Raw genomic sequence first — 9,319 nt, forward strand, 5'->3', positions numbered from 1 at the left:
CAACCTGATAACTGACCTATGTAACTTTGTTCTCACCCACAATTATTTCCAGTTTGAGAACAACTTATACCTCCAGATCAGCGGCACAGCCATGGGTACACGCATGGCCCCACAATATGCTAACATCTTTATGGCTGACCTAGAACAACGTTTCCTCAACTCCCGTCCCCTCTCACCCCTTCTCTACTTACGCTACATCGATGACATTTTTATGATCTGGACGCATGGCCAAGAAACACTGGAGATATTCCACAGAGATTTCAACAACCTACACCCCACCATCAACCTCAGCCTGGACCATTCTACATGAGAGGTCCACTTCCTGGACACCACAGTACAAATCAACAATGGAAAATTAGACACCACTCTCTACAGAAAACCCACTGACTCATACAGTTACCTACATGCTTCCAGCTCCCATCCAGAACACACCATACGATCTATCGTCTATAGTCAAGCCCTTCGATACAACCACATCTGCTCTAATCCCACTGACAGAGACCAGAAGCTTCAGGATCTTGTCGAAGCAAACGCCTCACTCAGTTTACGCGGCTAAACAGACAGTTTTATTGGCCAATAAAAGCAAAGTGAGCCAAACGTGGTCCCAGCAAAGCTGGGTCCAGTAAGGCTGCTTAATACAATCAATCCTAGTATTTTATACCCTTAACCAAACAAGTCTGACGTCAGGGCAAGAAATCAAAGAGAACTTCAAAGAGGAATTATTATCAGCATAGAAAGAAACAGGTTAAAAGGGAGTTCGAGCTTCAGCTCAAAATAGTTCATTAACACATTCCAACAGCGCATCCCTCTGGTCTCTCCCCACCTCGGTGAAGGCCAGTTCACTCCCTCGTGCAGACACAAGAAACTGAAATGGCTTTTTGTTATACAGAATGGCTTCTAGCTAAATATGAAATAGCTTCTACAATCTCCCCCCTTTTAGCCTTTTAAAGGCTAACCATTAAACCGTTTTACATCTCCATTTTCATCAAAGCCTTTATATACATTTCTTGTTCCTCTCTCTGTCCATCATATTTTAACATCATTACTTCCACATTCCCTTTAGTGAGGGTCTGTCCCTTGTTTTCTAGAATACAAGAAATACAGCATCTGATTAGCAAGAAACAAAAATAAGCACAAAAGAATATAGCCAATACTAAAACTACACCTTGCAAAATCCAAGTTCCCACATGTCCAAACCAGCCTCCTAACTAAGCTCAGAGGGTCCAGTCTTCCCCTTGCTTTAGGCGTTCCACAGTTCTTTCAATCTCTGAGGCATCTTCCTCTACTTCTTTGCTGGTGTCAGAAATATACCCACAGCATTCTCTTCTTACTAAGGCACAAACCCCGCCCTTACTAGCTAGGACATAGTCTAGGGCCATTCGGTTTTGGCTTTTTCTTACCTTGGCTCCTGAACCATTACATGTCCAGCAGTACTTTCCAATTGGGGTCAAGGCTAGGCGGATATACCCTGGGTTAGTAAACCTTTTATCCTGCCAAGTATCATTTGGCTTTGTTCACTAAACAGTGTGCCATTTGAGTGTTGTTTAGTGGGACTGGAATCATTGGGATACCTCTTTCTGAATGTACAGGACTGTGAGCACATATCCAGCAACCTGTGGAATTAAATTCTTGGGAAACTTGGTTCATTAAAAGCATAAATACATTTGAACCATATAGGTGTTAACGGCTAGGTATTAAAAACAAGATTAAGCATAAGCTTAACATGAATTGTTTGTCCAGCCTCATGCTGGCTGTTCTTCAGGTCTTCGTAGATTTCTTCACCTATCGCTGGCAGGTCTTTCTGGGCCGCAGCTGGTACCTTGGCCTCGGTCTTTCAGGATCGTCTGCTTCAGGGCTTGGATTGCCGGTACCAAGCCTGCGCTGATCCTCGTCTACTTCTGGACCTGGATTTCTGGTACCAGGTCTGCGGTGATCCCCATCTGCTTCTGGACCTGGGTCTCCGGTACTAGGTCTGTGGTGCTCCTTGTTGGGGCCAACTTCTGTAGGGGCCAGGACAGGTTTGCAGTGGGATGCGTGAATCCAGGTGGGCAATCCTTCACACTTTACAGCAGTATGGGTGGTCAGAAGGACTTGGTAGGGACCCTTCCAGCTGGGTTCCAGAGCAGTCTTCCGTTGGTGAACTTTCACGCAAACCCAGTCTCCTGGTTGTAGTTTATGGCACGACTCAGTCGGGGCCTCTTGGAAGGCGTCCTTAACCTGTGAATGATAGGACTGTACACACCTCATAAGTTCCTGACAATACTTGACTATGCTTCCTTTAATGAGTATGGCATCAACCAGGTTAATGTCTGGGCTGCTTAACAGTCTCATAGGTCGGCCACATGCAATTTCATGTGGACTGAGTCCAGTTTTCCGATTAGGAGTGGCTCTCATGCTCATTAGGGCAATCGGAAGTGCTACTATCTATGTTAAGCCAGAGTTCTCACATATTTTAGCAAGTTTGTTCTTTAAAATCCTGTTTCATCTTTCTACTGCTTCTGCGCTCTCCAGGTGTCGTGCACAGTGCAGTGCTTGTCTGGTAGAGTAGTACTTTTCCAGTTTTTTTTTTTTTAAACAATTTTGCCCAGTAAAGTGGGTACCTTTATCACTGGAGATCACAAGGTGTATTCCCCATGATGGGATGTAATGATTTAGAAGTTTCTTAGCTACTGTGATGTCATCATGTTTCCTGCAGGGATAAGCTTCTACCCATCCCAAAAACAAGCAAACAATAACCAGCACATTATTCAAAAGATTGACATTTAAGCAATTGAATAAAGTCCATTTGTAAATTCAGAAATGGTCCCAAAGGCGGAGGTCTGGTTGCCGGAACTGTCTTTACAGGTTTACCCACGTTGTGGGCTTGGCAGACAGGGCAAGCCAGACAGTAATCTTTGGCTGCTTGGGAGAATTTGGGAACAAACCAATTTTGTTTTAAGGATTTCTACCATCCCCCCTTTTGCCAACGTGCGACAATCCAGGGAGCACGGGGGCAAGGTGAGGTAGCAAGACCACTGGGGCAACAATGTGGCCATCAGAGCTGCACCACAAGTGGTCTGGGCACAAGGTGCACCCTGCCAGTCTCCACTCCTGCTTTTTTGATTCTGGGGCTTGGTTTCGCAGGAGGGCCAGTTCTGAAAGAGATGGCGTAGGAGCTGGCAATGGTAGGAGAGAAGGGAAAAACAGCAGGTAGAGGAGCAGATTCCGCTACATTCTAGACAGTACAAACTGCATAGCCTGCTACTAAAACTCTACTAGAATTATAAAGGCAAGAACCATTTATATAAAGCACAATGTTAAGATTATTCAAGGGACTTAAATTATTCTTTCATTAAAACAACAATATTGTACACACAACAATGTTAGAAATACATATATCATAATTAAGACACACACAAGACAAATCTGGTCAGAACACAGAACACAAACTTATTATGTCATGACACAGAACTATGATTTTTTTTTTCAGTTAATTTTCAGCTGATATTAGCGCTATTTGATGATCTAAAAGACAAAGAAAACACTTGTACCTCCATTGGGGTGGCCCATTATAACTTAAAATACTGCCTAAGATCTGTTAGGAGAACCGGTTACAGCTAGTGCCTTACCACTTCTATGGGCGAGTGAGCTGCAAATTTCTGAGAACAAGAGCGCTTCATCGGTACTCGTGACCTTCCACTCCCTTGAATTACCTCAGAGATGCTAGCCTTCTCCAACAGTGGCATGCCTCAGTTTTCCTCTTGTACTGCAGACCAGGCTTTTTCTTTACTGCTACAGAAACTCTTAGAACAAGGTGCTTGCTAGTTACTATTCCAGCAAGCAAAAAGGTTTTTCTTTCCTGAAAAGAATCACATGCAATGTTACAGACTTACTTATGGGGGACAGTGCTCCCCCCTTCCAGAACAGACAGGCAGTTTGCAGACACACACAACCTTGGATCTGAAAGCAAGCCAAAGGTGCTATCAGCTCAGCCTTGAACAGAAACACTGTGAAGTTTCTGGGCTTGGATTTTTTTTTTTTTTTAAACAATAATTAGGTTCCTTGGAAGACACATTTAACCCTTAGGGTGCAGGTATTACAAATTTACAATGTATAGAGTCTATTCTTTTATGCGGTTAACCAATTAAGTTTCAGTAGAATTCCTTATTTTCTCTTTAATAGATTTAACAAAGTGTCTGTAACCAAATGTTTAACTTGACTGTTTCATTGCTAAGATGATAAAAAGAGACGACAAGAAACAAGGAGTCATTTCTTAAAGCAGGTTTCCCTTCATATATAACAACAATCGCTTAATTCCGTCCACTCTCCTATGCAGTCACTTCTCACCTTCACATACTCTTTAATCACTTGCTTCGTCCTTCTAAAGAAAAACATTCTTCATTCCTAGTAACTTTCTAATGTCTGTATTTCTACTTTCTTTATTCCTTCTTATGGTTTGTCTTTGCTGAGCTTTACTTTCATCTCTCAGGGCTTTAATTTTTCCTCTTTTCCAATCTGTTAAATGCTTACAGGTCCTTGGACCATTATGCACGTACATGTAGTACACAGGGGTGCTTTTCGGCAGTGTGGAGGGATGTTTAGACTAACCCTCACCTAAACTAACTTTACACACTCCAAAGAAAGAGTCTGCCGGGTCTAGAGTGTCAGACCTTAGCAGCTTATGAAATAAGGTGAGTCGTCACTCCCTTACATATTCATTGAGTCTTGAGGTTCAGCTGACCCCCCCCCTTGAGTTCAGAGCTCCCTCGTGGGAGAGCCCTGGTGCAGCTGGGATCAGCTCAAGTCTCAGACCTATGCAGCGGCATTTATTCTTCACTCATTACATTCATACTCATTTTCCACACACAATTTTTTTTCTCCTTTTTCACATTTTTCCTACAGTTTCCACATTTAGATGCATCTTTATTTATTGTCCAGTTCCCATGGGTTTCTATTAAGTGACGCTGCCCTAAGACACCCGGCACTTAATATCAGACTTCATTAGGATCCTATACCAGAAGGCACTTAACATAAAGGCACTGGAATTCCTGTAGACTGACCTACCCCCATTTCCTGCGCGCGCTTAATTCTGTAAGGCACCGAACCAAAGTCCGCCTGCTTACACCATATTCTGCAAGTCACCGAATCAGGATCTGCCTGCTCGCTCTGCGAGTCACCGAATCAGGATCCGCCTGCTCGCTCTGCGAGTCACCGAATCAGAATCCGCCTGCTTGCTCTGCAAGTCACCGAAACAGGATTCGCCTGCTTGCTCTGCGAGTCACTGAATCAAGATCCGCCTGCTCGCTCTGCGAGTCACCGAATCAAGAATTCACCTGCTCGCACTGGTCCCCCCCCCTTTTTGTTGCGAAGCACTGGACTCAAGGTCCACCTGCCTCGCAGGGGTTTCCGGCACCTGCTCCAGCCCGGCAGAACACCACGTCCTGGCGCCTGGAGACAGCCTGACGGAATGGGGCACTATGGCCTGGGGTTAGCCTCAGAGGTCAGTACTACGCCCACAAATAACAGAGAGAGACAACAAAGCTTCCCCACAGTTCCGTGTGCCGAGAGAGAGTAATGGCACCACACCAGCTTTTAGCGTCCGAACACAGAGGGTCCAGCGCATGGCTGCCTCACTAGAGACACCGGTGTGCCCTTTTGGAACTGTGACACATAAGACAGGCCTAATAGACAAAGACAGACACAGACAGACAAAAATGTTAGCCGCTCCACAAAATTGAATTCCGTAGCTCCTCTTACCCCGATGGCCGGCCGTCACTCCAAATCCCAAGCCCTCAACCAGGAGATTTCGTAACAGGTATCCCCTTTACCTTCTCTTGAGCGCTCTGAGAGGTTTGGAAGTGGAGTGCCGGTCCGTCCATATGGGCAAGTGGCGCGTTAGGAATCTCGGTGGAACCTCCAAATTGTCGAAGCAAACGCCTCACTCAGTTTACGCGGCTAAACAGACAGTTTTATTGGCCAATAAAAGCAAAGTGAGCCAAACGTGGTCCCAGCAAAGCTGGGTCCAGTAAGGCTGCTTAATACAATCAATCCTAGTATTTTATACCCTTAACCAAACAAGTCTGACGTCAGGGCAAGAAATCAAAGAGAACTTCAAAGAGGAATTATTATCAGCATAGAAAGAAACAGGTTAAAAGGGAGTTCGAGCTTCAGCTCAAAATAGTTCATTAACACATTCCAACAGCGCATCCCTCTGGTCTCTCCCCACCTCGGTGAAGGCCAGTTCACTCCCTCGTGCAGACACAAGAAACTGAAATGGCTTTTTGTTATACAGAATGGCTTCTAGCTAAATATGAAATAGCTTCTACAATCTCTACCAAGCATTTATAAATCTCAACTACCCACCCGGAGAAATAAAAAAGCAAATTGAAAGAGCCAGACGAATACCTAGAAACCATCTACTTCAAGACAGACCCAAGAAAACCTACAATAGAACACCACTTGTCATCACCTACAACCCCCAACTCAAACCTGTCCAACACATTATCAATAAACTACAGCCTATACTGGAACAGGATACCATACTCCAAGAGGCTCTGGGAGACAGACCCATAGTCTCCTATAGACAACCACCTAACCTCAAGATGATTCTTACCAACAACCACAGGACATACCATACTAATACCAACCCTGGTACCTTCCCTTGCAACAAACCCCGTTGCCAGCTTTGTCCACATATTCATTCTGCTGATACCATTATTGGACCTAACCAAGTGAGTTATAAGATCAAGAACACATATTCCTGCGCATCCAGAAATATAATTTATGCTATCATGTGCTGAAAGTGTCCGTCTGCTATGTATATTGGACAAACGTCTCAGACACTTCGCCAAAGGATTAATGCCCACAAAACAGATATCAGACAAGATCACAAAGAAATAACTATTTCTTGCCATTTCAACCAGAAAGGACACTGTCTCAACGACTTCACCACCTGCGTTCTTCTACAAAGACCTTTTACATCTGCACTTGAAAGGGAATCCTCTGAACTGTCATTCATGTTAAAATTCGACACTCTCCGGGGGGGGCGGATTGAACAAAGACCCCAACTACCTTACCCATTACCAGGATAGCTTCCCCAATTATCACCTCTAATACCATTAGCTCACAGACATCTAACTTTCCCCACCTCTAATATCATTAATTCACAGACACTTACCTTCCTTCCTTCCCCCTCGCCCCCCCCCCCCCCGCATCCCCCTTCTGTTCTGAAATGTGATTTGTCCTTTTCATGTGTGTTCATTTTTTTAATTGTATCCTTTGGTATATATGGTTGTGACTATTTTCTTCCACTATTTGATCTGAGGAAGTGGGTCTGGCCCACGAAAGCTCATCATCTAATAAACCATCTTGTTAGTCTTTAAAGTGCTACATAGTCCTGCATTTTGCTTTTTTCAAAAGTGCTCTTTTGAAAAAAGGTGCTATGTAAAGCAAACTGTGCTATTTCGAAAGAGAGCATCCAGACTGCCTGGGTGCTCTCTTTCGAAAAAGCGGCTTGCTTTTTCAAAAGTTCTGGTTGTAGTCTAGACGCTCTTTTTTGAAAGAGGCTTTTTCGAAAGTATATTTTGAAAAAGCCTCTTTTGAAAGAGGCTTTCAGTCTAGATGTAGCCCTTACCTTTGTAAAATGGATAGGAAATCGATTTCCCAATATAACAAGACTTTAAAGCAGGATGGTGCAGGATATTTTGTCCGCACCAGATTTCTCAGGACTGAATTCTTGCACTGCTATGATGCCAAGTCAGGAGTGTGACTGTTGCCAACTTCTTTGATTGTATCATAATTCTGGCAACATTTGGTGGTTTGATTGAGTGAGAATTTCAGCTGGCATTTTTACAAAATGTTTTTAGCCTTCATGTTGCAGGAAAAAGAGAATGAAAACGCAAAGGCCCAGAACCCAATGAAAAAGAACCCCATATGAAAAAGTTGATTTTTTTTTATCTTGTGGTCTTAAAGCCACTCTCATGATTTAATGAGAGGTCAGGCTAACTTCTTGTTTCTGAACATTTGGGCTTGGCAATACTGGAAATTTAAACCAGACCCTTTTGCTGCAATCCAAGGCAGAGCCTGCTAATCTAGTATGTGGATATGCAGTTTTTTGGCTGCAAATGTTTCCAAAGGAGACTTTTACAATTCCTTCTGGTGTGCAGAACAGCAGATTAAAACCAGTCAGTCACATGTGATTTAGAACAGAAATAGCTGGCAAAAAGAAATTATCCAAAAACTGAAAACCATGTCAACTTTAAAGAATAGAGCATACAGTTATAATCACAGACATGTAGGACCACCAAGGACCACAGGAACTCATCTGGTTCAGCCTCATGCCCTGAAGCAGGACCATGTAAGCCTAGACCATCCTTGACATGTGGCTGTCTAACCTATTCTTATAAATTTCCAGTGAGAGGGATTCCATAATCTCCCCTGGAAGCCCATTCCAGAGCTCAACCATGCGCAGTTTATAATGGAGGCTAAGAGAGATTAGACTTTCCCAAATCTTGTGGCTCTGCATGCAGTGGGGAATGGCAGATTTGGGGGCTCTAGAAAAAAAGTTTCCCCCCCAAAGCAGCCCTAGGGCTGGAGAAACTCTTCCCACTGTGGCTCAGGAGCTGCAGCAGGGGTACAGAGTATTTCCACCTCGGCGCCACAACATGAGGGAGGGGCAGGTCCCTGTGGAGTGTAAGCAGAATGGGGGTGGGACCAGGGGGAAGAGGTGAAATGGGTTGGGGCCAGGGGTGGAAGAGGTCAAACAAGGGAAGGACTCCGTGCTCAGAGCTCCTGACAGGGTCAAAATAGCTCCATCTATCCACAACAGTGGTATGGACCAAACCTTCACCCTGGACCTGGAGTCACGGGGAGGGAGAGGTGAATCTCTGTCTCTCCCCCCCCAAATGCTGTGGCATGGAAATGGGAACTCTGCTAGAAGTCACGGGGCTTTGGCTAGAAGAGGCAGGGCAGGCAACTAGCCTCCCCAAGGGAAGCTTCACCTGCTGCCCATGAGTCAATGGGACAATTATATCCCACTTCTTACATTTGACACTCCTGTTAATATATCCTAGAATGACATCAGACTTTTTTACAACTGCATCACATTGTGTTCTCATTCTGTTTGTGATCCACTATAGACCTCAGATCATTTTCTGCAGCCTTACTGCCTCACTAATTATTCCTCATTTTGTAGTTCTGCATTTGATTTTTTCCTTCCTAAGTGACATACTTTGCACTTTATTGAATTTAATCTTCTTGTTTTCAGACAAATTCTCTAATTTGGTGAAATCATTTTGAATTCTATTCCTGTCTGCCAAGTGTTGGCAATGCCTCCCATTTT

General features: G+C 44.1%; 1 long non-coding RNA gene across 1 annotated transcript; it reads right to left on the reverse strand.

Annotated features, from left to right (window-relative positions):
• Nucleotides 1-543: 543 nt before the first annotated feature.
• LOC106732385 (uncharacterized) lies at nt 544-6,333 on the reverse strand. Its single transcript, XR_012903290.1, has 2 exons — nt 3,693-6,333; nt 544-2,217 (listed from the first exon to the last, which is right to left on the reverse strand). It is a non-coding gene; the product is annotated as an uncharacterized LOC106732385 (long non-coding RNA).
• Nucleotides 6,334-9,319: the final 2,986 nt, after the last annotated feature.

This window comes from Pelodiscus sinensis, chromosome 4 (genome assembly GCF_049634645.1).
Source record: "Pelodiscus sinensis isolate JC-2024 chromosome 4, ASM4963464v1, whole genome shotgun sequence".
In the NCBI taxonomy this organism is placed as follows: domain Eukaryota; kingdom Metazoa; phylum Chordata; order Testudines; family Trionychidae; genus Pelodiscus; species Pelodiscus sinensis.